The sequence below is a fragment of the Mastacembelus armatus genome, chromosome 21, assembly GCF_900324485.2.
Source record: "Mastacembelus armatus chromosome 21, fMasArm1.2, whole genome shotgun sequence".
In the NCBI taxonomy this organism is placed as follows: domain Eukaryota; kingdom Metazoa; phylum Chordata; class Actinopteri; order Synbranchiformes; family Mastacembelidae; genus Mastacembelus; species Mastacembelus armatus.
In genome coordinates this window covers 10136002-10155257 of record NC_046653.1, presented here as the reverse complement: position 1 = coordinate 10155257, position 19256 = coordinate 10136002, and the positions used below count along the sequence as shown (strand labels likewise).

The 19256-nt window shown below is 39.8% G+C and overlaps 6 non-coding genes across 6 annotated transcripts; all 6 read left to right on the top strand.

Annotated features, from left to right (window-relative positions):
* Positions 1 to 16832: 16832 nt before the first annotated feature.
* On the top strand, positions 16833 to 16904 carry trnaa-ugc (transfer RNA alanine (anticodon UGC)). The gene has a single exon. It is a non-coding gene; the product is annotated as a tRNA-Ala (tRNA).
* Positions 16905 to 17286: 382 nt separating this feature from the next.
* On the top strand, positions 17287 to 17358 carry trnaa-cgc (transfer RNA alanine (anticodon CGC)). The gene has a single exon. It is a non-coding gene; the product is annotated as a tRNA-Ala (tRNA).
* A 315-nt stretch (positions 17359 to 17673) lies between these two features.
* trnaa-ugc (transfer RNA alanine (anticodon UGC)) lies at positions 17674 to 17745 on the top strand. The gene has a single exon. It is a non-coding gene; the product is annotated as a tRNA-Ala (tRNA).
* Positions 17746 to 18069: 324 nt separating this feature from the next.
* On the top strand, positions 18070 to 18141 carry trnaa-ugc (transfer RNA alanine (anticodon UGC)). Its single transcript has one exon. It is a non-coding gene; the product is annotated as a tRNA-Ala (tRNA).
* A 383-nt stretch (positions 18142 to 18524) lies between these two features.
* Positions 18525 to 18596, top strand: trnaa-cgc (transfer RNA alanine (anticodon CGC)). Its single transcript has one exon. It is a non-coding gene; the product is annotated as a tRNA-Ala (tRNA).
* A 315-nt stretch (positions 18597 to 18911) lies between these two features.
* trnaa-ugc (transfer RNA alanine (anticodon UGC)) lies at positions 18912 to 18983 on the top strand. The gene has a single exon. It is a non-coding gene; the product is annotated as a tRNA-Ala (tRNA).
* The last annotated feature ends 273 nt before the right edge of the window (positions 18984 to 19256 follow it).

Below are 19256 nucleotides of genomic sequence, written 5' to 3'. Positions count from 1 at the left end.
CTTCCGGAACGATTACAATGGCCGGGATAAATGAGCCTGTTTAGCCTGTTATGTTGCGATGCTGCAGGCTGACGACAGCACCCCCTGCGTCAAGCTACGACAAGGACACCGGAAACGTGCCCAGTGCACTTTCAAAATACGAGCATGAAGTATCAGCAGAGGGACAAGACCTTTCAGGAACAGGCGGGAATCGGAGAATTATATTTTTAGGAAAGGTACAAAGCGAGCTGCGTTCATTTGTGTTTGTGTTGCCAGCTCCCAAAGCGACTCAGGAGTAAAGTGTTAGTGAAAACCTTTAGACTGGAGGTTATGACGGGAACCTGCGCGTGTTTCAATCTGCTGGGCTTCACTGAGCTCCGTACACCTGAGCGCGCGGCCAGCGGCGCGCCCCAGCCATCGATAATGGATTTGAAGTGATTAGTGGTCTGTCCTCATTATAGGCCATACAATATGTGACAATACTGGAACTGACCCCCATGGGAAATTCATATGGTACATTTTCCAATAAGGTCTGCAGCAGCAGGTCAGGATGTAAAGAGCAGATAAAGAATTTAGTTCAATATAATAATAAAATAAACAAATGGTCTTCGAAAGTTATGCATGGGAATGCCTTATATGACTATTAGTTTTCTGTATAATATGTAGTCTAAATGTAAACAAATCTTCAGAAGTGTAAGGCTGAGTGTAACACTTTTTTCAATATTGTGATGATGCCAAATTGAGACAGGAGATAATTTTTAATGGATTTTGCTATTTAGAAAATAACCATTATGGACTTTCCCCTTAATTTTTGTTTTGCTGTTGTAATGTGTCTTATTCATAAACAAGTAAGTGAAACTAAAAGAAGAGGAAGATATTATAGTTCAGTGATAGTAATAGTCTTTACTGAGGACATATACACTCCACTTGATTACACTTTGCAGTTTCATACACCAGCCCACCAATAAATTCTACAGGCTGAGAAATTGGTTTGATCCTCTTGACTCCTGGTTACAAAAATATTGTTTTTCTTGGCAGAAATTCACTCCACAGGAAGCATCTCCTAAGTAGAAAATGACAGCCCTGGTGCCATTAAATGAGAAAGAATGACCAAATTAAATGGATTAATCCAACTCGTATTTCCAGTTGGATAGTTCCACTGTACACTCCACACAGTGAGAGGCACTGCAGCCTCTAAAGCATCCTAAATCATTGCCTTCTTCTCTATGAATTCAGGGGAGCAATAAGTGTCTGCTGACAAGATCGCTTAAGGCCAGTGTTAATGTGCAACTTGAAAACAGTAGCAGTGTCTGGCCGTGCTTTACTAATAAATACAAGCAAAAAGGATCAATATGAACGACAACTCAGCTGTACTGTGCACATGTGTCTGGATCAGGTATAGCTGACCTAGATCACTCACCCCCTCTGACAAGCTGAGCTGGCTGCTCAGAGACACAGAGCAGAGGTTGCCTAGCAACTGCATCAAAGGGGTTTGCTTGGGGAGGGACACCCAACCCCCTCCGATGGAGAGAAAAGATGGACAACAGACTCATAATTAAGTGTATAGGCCGAGAAGTGTGTTACACTGCTATTGGTACAAAGGAACGGATGTGCTCGTTGTCTGAAGTGGAGTTAGATAATCATATATCCAGCTTCATCACCAGGGGTCCCACTGTTGTGCTGAAAAGACAAAACAAAGACGGCTGCTGTGTGTTTGACCGTTATTTAGTGTGATATATTAAATACTGTATGGAAACATATCTCTACCTTTTTTAATTTTTATTTTATGTTGGATCTATTGCTTGAGTAACAAACAAAGTTGCCAGATATAATCACTAAAACAGGTTTTAGTCTCCCTACAGGCACAATAGTAACAAACCTGGCAACCGTACTCACAGGAGCTCTTGGTTGCTGCACTTAGCTATTGTTTGCCAAGAAAAATAAAAAAAATAGTTCCAGCACACATACTCCCACTCCCTCTCCCCCAAAACCACAAATAGTTTCAACATCTGTCTTTATGTGAGAGGGAGATGGTAGCTAGTAGCAGTCAGCAAGTAAACAGAGGTCTTGGCAGCAGATCAAATGTCCTTGTTTTCAAAGTCAGCATCTATGTCTGACCTGGATTTCAAGTGTCTCTCTTTCCAATCCCAGGGGTCTCCATTGTCTCTCTGTCTGTGCCTTTCTGTGTAAGTGTGAGAGTGGGACTGAGCGTACACTAAAGTTGCACTACTGGGATGAAGAAAATCTGTGTCAAGCAACATCACAATAGGCATGAATGAATAGAATAGAATGGAATGAATGGATAGACTGAGAGGCCTGGACAGTGAAAGCAGCTAAGATAAAATATCCACCACACTAATACGTTTCTGACAAAATACATGGATTTTTTTCAACATTTTGGTTCAGAAAACAACAAAAAAGTGCTCTGTGACACAAATACAGCAGTTCTGTATTAATGAGCTTTGAAATTATGTTTTTGTAAATAATATGTATATGTAATGATATGTTTTAGTGTTTGTTAGTCTATTGAGTTTTTGATATGTGCCATGTATGAAAAGTTTCCAACTAGTGTCCTGGTTATGTTTCCTTAAATTTAGTCCAATTCTCTCAACATTATAGCTTTTTTTTTTTTTTTTTTTGCTCTTCTGGCAAATGATTCTTTCTAACTTCTCTCAGGCTTGTGATATTTTCCATCAGGATCAGGAAAAAGTGGTTAGGAAAAGTGAGAAAGAGGCAGGACAAAATGTTTAATTCTGCACCTCCCTGTTCCAAATGGCCATGAACTTAAATAAATACATGTATTAAAAACTGAAATGTGGCAAGAATATTATGGAAAAACACTTTGCTGACAGAAAAGAAACAGGCAACACAAATATGCACCACACACAGTCTACAGTCTAACAGAGGACCAGATGTGCGGTGAAGTTGTCCACCTGTAAAAACACAGTTTGAAATGTACACATGAAGATAACAGCAGTAACACTTAAATATGAGTCCAGAGTGACCCGTATGTTCTTGCTTATAGATAGAACAAACAAAACGCAGACAAGGTGGAGGAGGCTATTTACAGCTCCTCTAGGTGACAATTAGAAAAAAAAAAACATGAAGACACATGTACACATTCAACACAGCTGCTGGAGCTGGTTTCAATAGGGGATATACATGTTATCCCATTTTCATATTAGGGAGACCTGAGACAGCATTTAAAACGTAAACACAATCAATAACAGTACTACACACAGGATATGCAAAAGACAGACACACACCATCATCTATCATCTATTGTTACTCTAAACCATCTCCACCATAAGAAACCCCTGCCCACAATAGCCCTGTTTTAGATCTATTTCCAATGTGACACACTGAGAATATCTGACCTAAATTATGTTTTTTTTTTTAACACTACAAACCTGTTCTCCTAATTACAGCTCGTGTGCACCCTGTAGAACAAAAACACGTGCTTCAACCACCTCACCAGAGGGTAAACAGTAGTTAACACTAGCAAAATAAACCTCAAACGTGAGAGATGAATTCAGGGAAAGAGAGACGAGGGTGGAGCGATGGAGGAGGAAATGTTTGATGGCTGCATGTGAGGGTGTGTCAAAGTGAGCTCTGTATGAAAACATATAGGCAGGTCACTGGGTTGAAACTCACTGCTTCCTCAACAGGCCCCCTTCTTTTCTTTTGATCCCCAGACACATTTCCTCACCAGTATTTCAGCTGACCCACTGCCACTGGCCTCGATGCTGCCAGGCCACAGAGCTGCATCTGTAATTTCATATACAGTGAATCAAACATGTCCAAGTCTAGTGTCTGCACCCCAGCAGCTCATTTACGTTCAGTCTACTCACGGCAGCAAACAGTGCTGCTCATTGCTGCCTCAGTGCTGCTGCTGCTGCTGCTGCTGCTGTGTACTCTCTGAATTCTTCATTACTCAGTGTAACGGGAAATAACTTTGACATTTTTCCTGCCATGCAAGCACAGGTCATGAGTAGTGGCCTAAAATATAGTATCTTTTTGATTATTAAATTGTGTTCATGATGCATTAGTGCATCCATTAATGTTAGCAGGGGTTGGCCTAAGGATGAAAGTCGTGTTATCTGGTGTGATTCAATTCAATGTGAGACTTTCACGTGATTTTGAGTGAAAAATAAATGTCAACTTTTATACTTGTCATGTCAAAGGTACTGGCCTACAGTTTGTGTGATGTTGCTGCAATTGCCCCGTTTTCTGACCCATACAAATGTCAAAACAGTTTTTTACCCATGTTTATAAGCTGTACCTTAAGGTATTTTTGTGCCAGGAACAATAAAACATTTGTCCTGTTTGTGTCAATCCAATATTTACACTGAACCTCAACCAGTCACAGCTAAATTCTTGCGCGTTCCAGCAATGAAGAGACAGCAAAGCAGAGTAGTCCGTAAAATATTTGATTTAGTACAAACATTGGACGTATTTATGGTTGCACTGCACCAGGCAGACACAGGACTACTTTTGCAGGTTGCCGTGACTTCATGATGACAAAAATACTCTAAAACATAGCACTGTAAAAAAATAGTATTTCTAAAACTTCAAATTTTGTACACACTAAACATATAATCTGGTAATTACTCTACTTTAGAGTTTGGTTTAGAGCCAGTCTTGCTGTTTCTGGTCTTTATTCTAACTACTGGCTGTAACCTTATACTGTATTTGGCGTTCAGGCTCCAGAGTGGTATCGATCTTGACATTACTCCTGCTGTACTTCTGTCAACATAAACAGACCAGCCTGTTCTTCTCAGGACTTGCAGCTCACAGTCAATCAAAAGAAGTGCGATGGTAAGGATCTTGTTTTAATCTTTTCTGATCATGATGAACAGCATTAGCAGTAAAAAGCCTGTGTTAGCATCCACCAGGACTCACATCCAACAGGGATAATTAGATGGTTTGAAAATGTGGTTTGTTAGGTGGGTCTCAGTGTTTAAACAACAATTTATACTAAAAGGTTTGAAGACGGAGCATAATATTTCTGATTTATTTTGCTATAATAACTTTTTTTTTCAGTATTAATGTAAATAAAGAACCAGACAAGGATTTATCAGCGTGACACTGACCGGCTGACATCTGATGTCTAATGAAGGGCTCTGAGGACAGAAATGACAAAAGGAAAAAAAGAAAAGAAGGAAAAATTCAGTGATATGAAAGCAGCCACTGCTGCGATGATGAGCTGGCTCATTTATTACACAGCCAATGATCGGCTGCATTTTACAGCAACAAGGAGGGCACAGACTACAAACTTCAATCAATAAGGTTTCTCAAGATGATAATGGTGAGTCACAAGAAGGCATGAAATAGGACACCATGCCATGAGGAGGGGGTGAAAATGGGAACCAGAGTAGAAGAGTTTAAGCGGAGAGACATCACTGTGGGGGTTCTAAGCAGTGGAGGTTCTAAGCAGTGGAGGTTCTCAGATGATTGGGATTTCAGTGATTCCACCAGGGAGATTTGTTTTTTTTTTTGTTTCTGTTTTTTTTTTTTTTTTTTTTGCCAGAATACATCCTGGTATTGTTTGATCAGTTTACCTAAACTAGTTCACCTGCCCCCTGAGACTGGGAGAGTTATGTGCAACAGCACTGTGCACCCCCACCCTCTGCAGTTATGTGACCCAGTTTAAATGCCAGACTCAAGGTCCACAGTTTTCATAAATAGAAAATATATCTGAAATATGCCAAGTACTAACCAGGCCTGGCCCTCCTTAGTTTCCGAGATCTGACCGGATGGTGCGGCCATCACGCACAACAAATAATATCAACCAATAAAAAAATGTAAAATAACTACACTATACCATAACTATAATACTAGATAGATTCAAATGATAAAAAATGGCAATAAGAATAAGAAGTTAAACAAAAAATACAACAGCATCTACACATTTGTGAAATATTTGAGTTTGCCTTATTAAATAGGCATTTGTGAGCTTAGGGGTCATGAGTTATTGTCTTAAACTGTGGGTTTAAAAAATGGAGCTGAAAGAACTGAACTGTTTCTCTAGCGATTTGACAAATATTAGACACTTTTTTTGGCATAATAGACAACTGAAATTTTTTTGTGACCAGTGCATCTGCAGTGATTCTTTGACTGCTCATAATTTCATAATGCTTTAAAATGTTTCATATGAAGAAGTGGCCCTGTTAAATGTTTTTTGGATTGTTGTCCATTGAAAAAATAAAAATAAAAGAAGAGGGAAATAGGTGAACTATTCTCTATAATGGCAGCATTATATGTTTATCTCTGTGGTGCTGTGCTGATGTAAATCTCTTTCCAAACTAACCTTCTCAGTTGCTAATGATGTTTATTTCTGCGTTGAAACATCTGTTGCTGAAGACTCTGCAAGAGGTGCAAAGTTTGATAAAGGATGAAAAGGCAACTTTGTTTAAGAGTCACACACTACAGTCTCACCTGTACGCAGAGGTGGAAAGAAAGACTGAAAGTGCAAGAAGATGGGATCCATTCTGTGACATTCAGTATTGCATGATGCTGTGGCTCAAACCTGAAACCCGACTCCTGTGGTTGACATGCAGGTAAAGTTTCTGAGTTCCCTAAAAGGTTTCTTGGATTCCTGGAAGCCACTGTGGTCTAAAAGGTTCATCTGAAACCAGATCAATACCCAAACACACGCCTACATGCATTAAAACACCACACATGGATGGACATGCACTTTAACTGTCTTGCTCATGCCAGAGTTGGTGTCACCAGTGGCCTGGATTTACACTTGGCCTTTGAAACATCACTTCAGTCTGACATTGCAGGTTTTCTCTTGTTGATGCTCATCTGCTCTTGTGGTAACATCACACATAAACCATCCAGCCATCGTGAAGACTACAGTAACATTTCTTCCTCTCATTCATCCATGTTTCAACAGCAACTAGTCACCAGGTGAAGGTGCAGAAATGTGTGTGTACTAAATTCTTCTAAAGCTAACACGGTTTTGACAGTGTTTCTGAATATAGATTTTTTAAAAAGGGAAACAATTCAAATTTCAAGCTTCACTGTCAGTATGTTCATCATTCCTTAGTGAATTACTTTCTAAAGCTCTTAACTCCGTGGCTTAGGCAGGTTGGCCATGAACCAAAAAGTTGGTGATTCACTCTCTGGGTTCACTAGTCCACATGTCAAAGCGTCCTTGGGCAAGACACTGAACCCCAAGTTGCTCCTGGTGGCTGTTCCACCAGTGTATGATTGTTTGAGCGGATGGGTGAATGGGCAAATAGTGTAAAAGTACACTTTAAAGCCATTTACCATTATCTCAAGGCCCACATTCAAGTTTTTCTTTGTGGGGCTTTCAAACACAGTCGTTATCGGCAGATGGGCTTTGCTTGGTAGTCAAGGAGACCTGACAAAAACAAGGGTCACGTTGCATAAGTGAACAAATGTTCTCTGGTTACCAAAGTGCCAGCAAACTCCAACCATTGATGAAGACTGTGAGACACAATTGAAAGCTCTGGAAAAAGATAATAAGAGCACCTTAAGCTGAAAGAATATTTTCAGCTTCATTACTGATTACTGGCAGCAAACTGCCATTCACCCTCACTGCTATCAGCCTCAGTGCTGCTGCTGCTGCTGTTTTCTTTCTCACTTGTGTCCAGTTACTGTGACTGTGGATATTAAAGTCATATTCTGTCTTGGTGTTCATCCCCTATAAGCACACCGAGTTCCTGTGGCATGTCAGTGTCAGTCATTGCTCTGACTGACAGGCTTTATGCTGAAAATCTGTGTGTTATTCAAATATGTGAACTGAAGAGCAGGGTGTCCTCCTGTAAAGAACAAGTCCATACGTCTTCAGGAGATAATTACGGCCAGCAATAACATCCTGTAGTTTGGCGGACCTATAACAAATAGTATTTCTAAAAGTCTATTCTGGGGATGGATGGGTCAGAAAACCATGGAGAAAGTATAGGAAGTGGTCACTGGATTACAGGATGATGCCCAGTCCTTTCAGTGAGAATTGTCCATCTGGCCAACAAACCAAAAAAGAGTTTTCATTTGCATTGTAATTCTTGTGCTGTGCTGCCCACACCTGTACATTCGTGCTTACAGACTAAATAAAATCCATTTATCTAGACAGTGAGATTGAGTGATGATATTTGCAGTAATTCATTTTTCGATAACCATGTAACTACAGGCATAGTGTAAATCCCAACAAATATAACTCATAACCCCGAATCCTGTTTCCCTCTGAAAAGAGCAATGCTAAGTGGAGAAGTAAAGTTTGATATGCATACCAAACTAATTACACAGGCAAATAATTGTAAAATGATTGATCATATTAGATTAGCTGTGACTTAAATGATGCCAGAACTTGGTTTCTCGTTCATGCTGATGTTATTGCTGATGAGATGCCTCTGAGAAGCATGAGAGTCTCATTTAGCATTTTAATTTGGACTGAAAAGACCTTTTATTTCTGAATCATCTGAATATTCCTCCTCTAGGAATTCCATCATGAATATGTAAAACCTTGGCATGCACACGGGAGTAATAATTACGTTATTCTTGTTATTCTGCACAGATATTCTTTTATAACTGTACGTGTTTGTGCAAATTTATGCATGTATTTGGTCTTGCACATGTTTTTGCAACCATGAGTTATAACATACAACATACATGAGCTGCATACGTCAACAAAACACAAACTGAATCATCAACAAGGACTAAAGAGAACGGATCCCTGTTTATTTTTATTATGAGAGTTTTGTGAATGGCTGGTTTGGATAAACATGCTGGAGAAACGTTTCCTTTCGACTGCAGCATAGTCCACAGCTGTCTAACAAGCACTGTCCCCTTTTCAGACTGTCAAAGTTAAAACAGAATTGCATGTAAACAGAAAAATGCTCACAACGGGTTTCTATGGCACCTCCTACTTACAGATGTACAGATTCAAACGCAAACATGCTGCTGCTTTTTGGTTTGTGCGTCTGCAGTTGTGTGAATGACTCTTTGTTCACCCAACTGCTGCTTGCAGGTGATGCCAACCCACAGCAGAGAAACTGGGTCAGCACATGGCAAGCCAAGGGGAGACGCACACACAACACACACACACACACACACACACACACACACACGATTGTATTGCTATACTTGTAAGAACTCTAACTGACCCAATGAGTGCTCTAACCCTGACAATACATTAACAGTAATAGCTCAGGCCTAACTCTAAACTGTAACCCTCAAGCTGAAACTCAAGATGTAACAAAGACATGACAAAGAAAGATCATTAAATGTTCTTACTTTTGCAGTCTAAAGCTTAACTGCCTGGCCCTCACAAGTTGAAGGTACAAGAACACACACAGTAGCCATCATCCTAATTCTGTAATTGTTACAAAACACCCAAATGTACATACACCCACTATCAATACGACTTATCATATCAAAGGTCGTGTGTAGGGATGCTGCAGCTAATCCCAGCTGACAATGAGCGAGAGGTGTGGACACCCTGGACAGATCACCAGTCAGGGCTGACACATAGAGACACACAAACAAAGTGAGCCACCAATTAATCAAACCACAGGCTGCATGTCTCTGGACTATGGGGTCATTTAAAGTTGCAGTGTGTCCCAAACACACATCTCCATTTGCTTAGAGATCAAATGGGATTTTATATGACCCAAAATAATAACTTTACACAACCACACTGTGTTTATGTGTTTATGACACATATTAGTTCACATATAACAAGAGATAAATAATTAACACAGAGACACAAGATTATACTTAACTGGAACCGTGGAAAACTTTTTCACATCACTGTGGCTTTAAGGATCAGTTTACCTGTATCATATAAAAAACATTAACTGTTTATATAAGTTTGTTTATGTAAGTGTAGAAATCCTGTTCGCTACAGTAACAGTAACAGAATTCTTGATGATCTATCTCTGCCCCTCTGCACACTATATTTTTATCTATAATTAGTAAAACTAACACTTATAATGTGCTCAGCAGATCTTAGGCCTCTCTAAAACACCTTACTGCAGTGGAGGGGTTTAAGTGCCCAAATGATCCTGGGAGCTATGTTGTCTGGGGCTATATGCCCCTGGTAGGGTCACCCAAGGCAAATTGGTCTCAGGTAGCAGGCCAGGCAAAGTGCGGCTCGGAAATACAGCAAGGCACGCAACCCTGCCCAGGAAAGGGTTACCAGGGCCCCTCCCTGGAGCCAGACCTGGGCCAGGGACTTGAAGGCAAGTCGGGCACAGCCCAAAGAGAACCTTCCATGGACCCACCACCTGGGGCTTTGGCGACAGCTCTTGGGACATGAAACATCACTTCCCTGGTAAAAAAGGAGACTGAGCTTGTGTGGGACAACCTCCCACCTCTCAACCAGAGGTAGTTACTAGTTGGGCTCACCTTCAGGCATGGCCTGGGCTCTGGAACCAAACTCCTTGAAAAAGGAGCTAGTGGAGGTGTCTGGGGAGAGGGAGGTCTTGCGTCTTTGCTTAGATGGCTGCCCAGGCCCAGGATAAGTGGAGGAGAATGGATGGATGGATGGTAATAGAGTTTCCTCATGGATAGTGATGTTTTGACTAGAAATCCAGTTCTACGAACTCCTTGCTCAGCAGCTACAATTAAAACAGCCGCACCCAGAGGCAATTTTCTGCTTTGCTATTTGTGTGTGTATGTTCAAACATTTCCCATCTGGATGTGAAAGAGGACGTACACGGGAGATGCAACTTTGGTGGTGTGGGGATCGTGTTGTTTGAAGGGTTGTCATTGCACAGGAATGTAAACGCTGTCTCCTCTTTCTTATCAGGCCTCGGCTTGACAGTCAGAGTCATGTGTAATTAATGAGCACTGGCCTGACGCAATATGTCTCCCTGGAATTGCTTGGCTGACATTTTTCTTGGAGACAGAATAAATTCCCTGAACCTCATGTTGTAAACAGATGAGAAAAATGTAGAGCAAAGATCTTCTCTGATCTAAGTCACAATAGGTGTGCAAAGAAAGAATATCATCCAGTCCAGTGCACACAACAAAATCAGGGCTTCTTGTCACCACCAATCAACAGCCACTCAACTTGCTTTCTTGTTTTTCTATTTGTTTGACTTGTTTTCAGCAGCAACAGTTTGTGAACAGAACCAAGTATCTCTATTGTGCCCAGGTTTTATAGTTTAATGAGTTCAATTGTGCAGTTCTGGGAAACACTGAATTTATCTTACATATTTTCCTCCTGGTCTATGTTATCAGCACTGGCTAGTAAGCTCAGTTTATTTATTAAAATGCCATGTCAAGCTCCAGCAGATGAATTACAATGTGAGTCTCACCTTTTCTCAGAAAAGGGTGACTCGTCAGTCAGGTATCTTCGGGGTGTGAACACCAGGGTAGACAGCACCTTGTTGTTGCTGCAGCCACTGTATGTAAATGGGAAAAAGGTGATAAGTAGAGAAAAAGCCACGGCTTATGTTTGTGTTCTCTCTGCCTCTGGTCTCTTGGTATTTGTCACTGGCATCATCCCCATTTGTTTCTGCTGGTGGCTGTTTAAAAGTCTCCACATTTTCCATGAAGCGTCAGCACTTGATCAACTTTAACTTTTTGTGTGTGTGTGTGTGTTACAGAATAAAGAGCAAGACAAGAAAATGAATGCCATGTGTGTATCACCACGGGTGCACTGCTCGCACTACAGCGGCAGCACTAGCGATGTGAGGCATGTGAAAAGGTTCAGGCAGGTGGTGATGACAGGAACAATGCCACATGTCTAATGATGTATTCAGATGGCACAGAAAGGTCAGGGTCATGTGTAATTTGCATGCATGTGCACAATTTACTTTAACAACATGCTGTGTTGTTACAGTAAACTGTACAACTTCAGTTTATTGCTGTTGTAATGAACCACCTGCAGAGACTTGAAGGTAGAGAGACAGAAGGTAATTGCAGTTCAGAAAGGTTTTTTTTTTTTTTTTGCTTTACAGGAGCATTGTGAGGGTTCTTCTGCTATCACCTGCAATTAACACTGAAATGTGTTCTCACTCTGTTTCGTTTCAATGTGCTCTATGTAAACAGGCCTTTATTTTTAACATTTCTTTTAATGCAAAGCTAAAATCCTCAATTTAGCGAATAATGTGAAGTCTACGGTTTGATGTCCACAGTACTACCTTTTTAAAAAATCGCGTAATATGCTTTTAAAAATGTACAGCAGGTGTATGATTCAGCAGATTTGTTTGAGCCAGGCAATGCCCTGTGCGGATCATCTCACGCTGAGCTTATCTTCCGTGTGATGTTTAGGTGCTTTGGTTTCACTCGGCAAACAAAGAGCTATTGTGGCCACAGACTGTCACGTTAATGACACTGCTCACAAACATGGATCTTTACCCAGTAGCACATAGTGTGTCTGTTTGCATGTGCTTGTATATATGTGTCCTCTGGGAGTGATACATGAGAACACATGGCATGAGAACAGCTAATTAACACACACAGACCAGCTGACCAAAACCCTTCTTTGTTCTCACTCCTTTCTTTTAGTTACCAACACCTGACAAAGAATAATCAGCTAAATAAATAATCAGCAGAAATATATTTAAAACTGTATTGGTATAAAAGATTTAAAAAAGCCAACAGGTTTATGCCAACAAATATCAGGATTACCCTTCAAACTGTAGTCTCTCTTACAGTAATACTTGTGTAACAGCTACACTTTTTGTACTGCAGCTATGTATTTATGTGAATTTTAAAGTAAACTAATCTCAGACTTTAATCATTAAACGTTCAGTGAAGTTACTCCTGGTCTAGTTCACTGTTAACGGTTATTTTATTCATTTCAACACACAAAGCTAACTCATATATTGTCTGTTGAATAATTATTATATTTGAGTGTAAAACTGAGAGAGAGCCTTGGTAAAGGAATTTCACTGCATAGATTTCTGGTGGTTTGTTTTCATATCGACAAGCGGTTACAAGACAAGATCTGATTGTCAATAAAATCAAATGAATTTTTCCCTAGTGTTTGTACTTTGAGTATGACAATGCTCACAATCTGTATTTTGACATTTGTATATATATGTTTTGAGGTCACATGTTCTATATATTCATGGGATTCTAATGTTTGACAGTGCATATGTGGTTGCAAGTAACTGAATTAAAGTGGCATCTATTATAAAATCACATGCAACACAGCATGGGGCCAGACTGGGTCTGGTCTCTTCTGAACCAATCCACGTTCCTTCAGACCACTTTAAAATATAGCAACACGTGTGATCTACAGGATGTGTGTGTAGAAATACAATAAACACAATCATTAATGATGAAGTTTGCACACGGATTGGGCAGAGACTGGTGAAATTTGAATTGATATAAATGAAAAATGCTGGTCAAGGCTCACTTAGCTTGCAGGTCAAACAATCCCTGGAAGCCCAGCCAGGCAGTGTGCTTAGCAGACATATTTTCATCTATGTGACCGAAACAAATGTATTCGTATATATATGAAAGATGTTGGCCATGTGGTGCTGATATGACTGATACAATTGATTTATTTGTCATAGATAATGCTACTCTGGTTGCCTTTGAGAAGTTTGTTATATTAAATGCAAATGCATATTTGTACAGAATGAGGATTTTGTGTCTCTTACACTGCATTTTTGGCCTGTGTTGACCAGAAAATTAACTACAGCAACTAATAAACATGTGGCATGACAGGCTTGAAAAATATGACCCTGTCTTTCAACACCCATAAGAAAGCCTAACGTGTGAGAGGCATGAAGCCAGGAGGAACAGGAGGACATGAGTACTTGCACTCCTAATGCATATTCTTTTTTATGATAAGCCAACTTTTACTGAATACATTAGCCAAGCGTAAAAGCTTTTTTCAATACTAAATGGGCTCATTTCTTACAATTATTGTCCTTTTTGCTGAATTTCTATGCAAAAATTGAAATTGTGCAAATGATCAAACATGTTTAGGTTGATATATTACCATTTGATTTATAATGCAGCACTTTGTTAAACTTTGTAAACTAGGTGGCTATGACTAGGTTATATGTTTGAGGTCAAAAGTGTTTATGTCTGTTTTGAAAGGCCACACTGGAGGGAAGGACAAACGTGTGCTGCCATAACCTCCCTACATATAGTACACTGTGCACTGCTCTCTCTCTCTTCAAGAACTCTGCATCTTTTGCATGTCTATGGAGTCTCCTGACAATGAAATGTACAAATAGAGATACCCACACACAGCATCCCTTCAAACTCATGGTGTGCCAACAGGGCGATGGCATGAACAGTGATGAAGGAGCTCTGTGAACAAGACAATGTCAGTGGTGTCATGTTTTCGATGTCAGAATGAATGTCAGATTGTCTGTTTTGGGAAGTTACAGCAATTGTTAATGTTTTTCTGTGACATTTTCTGCTCAGATGCACATGTCTGGTTATAACTAACCCCACTGGCAGTTTTAGTCGTAAATATACTGGGACTACAGAGCAGTTCAGTGGGGAAAAAAAGCTCGTTTTTGTCTCACAATGTATGTCTCTTGCATGACATTAGTCTCCACTAATTTAAGAAATTTGGAAGATGTTTACAGGTGAATGGATGGTGATGGCAGTGTTATTGTGCTGAAGGCTGGATTGCTGGGCTGTGCCAGCATTCAGTCAAGGTAGGTAACTGGGTCAATGACCCATAATCCCCTGTGTCCTCCTTCAACCCTCAATTCTATTCATTCCTCGTTACTGGATCTGTAGGACAGGAGGAGGGAAGAACGGATACACAGAGAGACAAGAAAGGGCAGAAATAATCTCTAATCATGGATAAGGTGACTTCCCAGCACCAACAACAGCCCAGTTCTTCAACTACAGTCTTCTTCTCACTTTTTCCTTCCTGATTTACTTTTACCTAAACCCTTGTTTCCTTCATAGAAAGCAACATGGTTTGAGATGTTTACTTCCTCATGGCTCCTTTTCATGATTTCTGTATTCACTTACATTTTCTAGTATGTTCACTTCCATTCCCAGCAACTAAAAGTGTAAGAGCATCTACAGTACATTAGACTTCTCACCCTTTCCTTCCTTACAGGTGCACCTGGCTTTAATCTTTCAATTAGTGCTTGCAGCATTTTGGTAATGGTAAGATTTTCAGCCTGACAAGTACGGTTAACGTGATGGGACTGGATATCTCCTTCTTTCTTTCTCCTCCACTGCTTTGTATTCTCTCCAGTGCTCTCCCTGTCGGTCTCTCTTCCGCCTCACTTTCTCTCATCCTCTGTGCCGACAAATACAGCTGAGATATGGGCATACGACCAAAATGAGTGTGTGTGTATGTGTGTGTTAGAAGTTCTGCCCATCTGAACCTGATGACCTGCAGCGCTGACGGTCCCTCAGCTCTTTCTCTGCAGATGAGTTGGGTGTGTAGGAGAAAACAGCTAGCCTACTATTTAACTCCAAATCTGTTGTATTTGTGTAAAAAGATTTTGCAGGTTCTTTCAAATATTTTGCACATTTCACACTTGTTCACATGTGCTATGATGTACAACTGGTAGTTAGCTTGCTAGTTGACAAGATAACATGTAGAAAGACAATTTTGGAATTGATATAAAGCATACTCGGGATGATACTTATTAAAATACCTGAGTTAGTTGCTTTCCTTCACTATTAGCTCCCTGTTGTGCTGAATAGCATCAGTGCAGCAGCCTCAGGGGATCATCAAAGTCCAGAACCTTGAGAATATTTGTTGAGATATTTCAGTCTGAACCAAACAAGTACCAAGAACAATCGAGCCTATAACTTCAAGATATCTTAGTTAAATATTGAAATGAACCGAACCGTAAGACTACGTTTCCAATCTCTCTACAGAGCCCATAAATCTTCCTCTCACCCTGACCATAAAGATGCCACCAGTGTTATTTATATGCTTAGATGCAGATGAAATGGCTAAATCTGCAGTGTGCCTTGCTGCTAAAGGTCATACTGTGTGCTCTGTGTGCTCTGCTAAAAACAACTTCCCAGTTCACTTTTGCTTCTGGCTTTCCAACACAGAAACCATCAGGTTAAAAAACCTCTGGTTCTGACATCTGGTTATACAGAGAGATGAGAGAGTGGAAACATATAACAGATAATGTTTGTTATCACACCATTCATTAGCTATAGTTCATTTCCTGTCTGACACAGAAATGACCATTGCATGGCCTTTTTAATCAAATCAAAGCACCAGCAAAGAGCCATGGAGTCCTCTCTCTAACAACTGAAATGTAGAAGACAGCACAATTCATATGATGCTATTCTTTTAGAGCCATGGATGTCATCAAATGTTGAGGAGGACATGCACATTGTCTTAGTCACACACATGCAGGTGATGACATTATGACAATAACAACAGCATAAATGAATAATGGATACCTGCTCTTGTTACAGCACAGGTGCTACTCTATGATCGCACTCAGGCAGGTGTGACATCAGGTGGTTTAGTTAACACACCGAAAGCTTGGGGATAAGTAAATATATAAATAACTAAATAAAAGAGACCTTACAGATGCATAGGGGGGTGTAAATCAAGTTCATTTTGATTTTTGAAGTAAACAAAGAGGAATGAAGATTCATTTTAATTGGCATTTTTGCCACATGATAAATGTAAGGCATCTTTAGCGGGATTAAGGATTGGTTTAAGGCCACTGCAGTTCAACTATCTTTCTGGATACTGGAGAAAAAGACACGTCACTGTGCTGCCACTATAATGAAGGCAAATGGCTCCCTCTTGTGTCTTTCTTGTTCCCTAATATAACTCATACAGCAGCTAAAATGTGTTCATGTGTAGCTGAGTCAGTCAATGTAAATAGCAGACACTAAAATTTGGTCAAATTGTGGAGAGAGATAAATGATTGAAATTTGAGGCTATGAGCTACTGAAACTAAGGGGATGTAGCTCAGTGGTAGAGCGTGTGCTTTGCATGTATAAGGTCCTGGGTTCAATCCCCAGCGTCTCCATTTAATTGGTTACATGATATGCCCTGCCAGAACTAAAATACCTTAGCTTGTTAGCTTAAATTTGTGCAACAGAAATGAGAGATGTTCACTCACTGAAATAAAAAAAAACCCAAATCCCTTCGTGAATTGGTCAAATTGTGAATGGATACATAAATAAGAAACTGAGAAGTGGAGTGGAGGGAAGGCAATTAAAGAGGTAGAGCCTAAGATTCTGTTAAATCTAAATTCACATGAGAAGAGTAAGAGCTCCCACAGGTCTTCATTTTCATTGAACTATTAAAGCCAAGATAAATACAGACAAAAACTTATTACACCTAAAATTTAAATTGTGGCGAGACAGATAAATGATTGAATTTTAAGGCATACAAAACAACCAAACGAAGGGGATGTAGCTCAATGGTAGAGCATGTGTTTCGCATATACAAGGTCCTGGGTTCAATCCCCAGCGTCTCCATTGTTAGCTTTGTGGTGATGCAATGGGCTAACATAAAGAAAAGTACAAAGCAAAAAAATGAAATGAATTCAGGCTCAGAACCTCATGGCTGTAGATGTTGTGGCAGATTTTTTCTGATACCATAAATGAGTATACCTGAACTGCCTATTACGAAGTCGTGGTCCTATTGCCACTAAAATCATCTGATTAAGCTGAGAGTTCCTGAAATGTTTCTGATTTACTGAGTAATTGAAACAAAGATAAACAATAAACCATGTAAACCATCATAAACCATGTATATCGAATTTTGAGACACTTAGAAGCCTTGAAACTGAAGGGGATGTAGCTCAGTGGTAGAGCATGTGCTTTGCATGTGCAAGGTCCTGGGTTCAATCCCCAGCATCTCCATTGTTAGCTTTATGGTGATGCAATGGGCTAACATAAAGAAAAGTACAAAGCAAAAAAATGAAATGAATTCAGGCTCAGAACCTCATGGCTGTAGATGTTGTGGCAAATTTTTTCTGATACCACAAATGAGTATACCTGAACTGCCTATTACGAAGTCGTGGTCCTATTGCCACTAAAATCGTCTGATTAAGCTGAGAGTTCCTGAAATGTTTCTGATTTACTGAGTAATTGAAACAAAGATAAACAATAAACCAACAAAACAAAAAAGAAGAAAAAAATATATGTATATCGAATTTTGAGACACTTAGAAGGCTTGAACCTGAAGGGGATGTAGCTCAGTGGTAGAGCGTGTGCTTTGCATGTACAAGGTCCTGGGTTCAATCCCCAGCATCTCCATTTCCTTTGTTACATGAAATGCCCTGCCAAAACTAAAATACCTCTGAAGTGTTAGCTTAAATTTGTGCAACAGAAATGAGAGATGTTCACTGCTGAAATAAAAAAAAAACCCGAATCCCTTCGTGAATTGGTCAAATTGTGAATGGATACATAAATAAGAAACTGAGAAGTGGAGTGGAGGGAAGGCAATCAAAGAGGTAGAGCCTAAGATTCTGTTAAAACTAAATTCACATGAGAAGAGTAAGAGCTCCCACAGGTCTTCATTTTCATTGAACTATTAAAGCCAAGATAAATACAGACAAAAACTTATTACACCTAAAATTTAAATTGTGGCGAGACAGATAAATGATTGAATTTTAAGGCATACAAAACAACCAACCGAAGGGGATGTAGCTCAGTGGTAGAGCATGTGTTTCGCATATACAAGGTCCTGGGTTCAATCCCCAGCATCTCCATTGTTAGCTTTGTTGTGATGCAATGGGCTAACATAAAGAAAAGTACAAAGCAAAAAAATAAAATGAATTCAGGCTCAGAACCTCATGGCTATAGAAGTTTTGGCAAATTTTTTCTGATACCATAAATGAGTATACCTGATCTGCCTATTACGAAGTCGTGGTCCTATTGCCACTAAAATCATCTGATTAAGCTGAGAGTTCCTGAAATGTTTCTGATTTACTGAGTAATTGAAACAAAGATAAACAATAAACCATGTAAACCATCATAAACCATGTATATCGAATTTTGAGACACTTAGAAGCCTTGGAACTGAAGGGGATGTAGCTCAGTGGTAGAGCATGTGCTTTGCATGTGCAAGGTCCTGGGTTCAATCCCCAGCATGTCCATTGTTAGCTTTATGGTGATGCAATGGGCTAACATAAAGAAAAGTACAAAGCAAAAAAATGAAATGAATTCAGGCTCAGAACCTCATGGCTGTAGATGTTGTGGCAAATTTTTTCTGATACCACAAATGAGTATACCTGAACTGCCTATTACGAAGTCGTGGTCCTATTGCCACTAAAATCGTCTGATTAAGCTGAGAGTTCCTGAAATGTTTCTGATTTACTGAGTAATTGAAACAAAGATAAACAATAAACCAACAAAACAAAAAAGAAGAA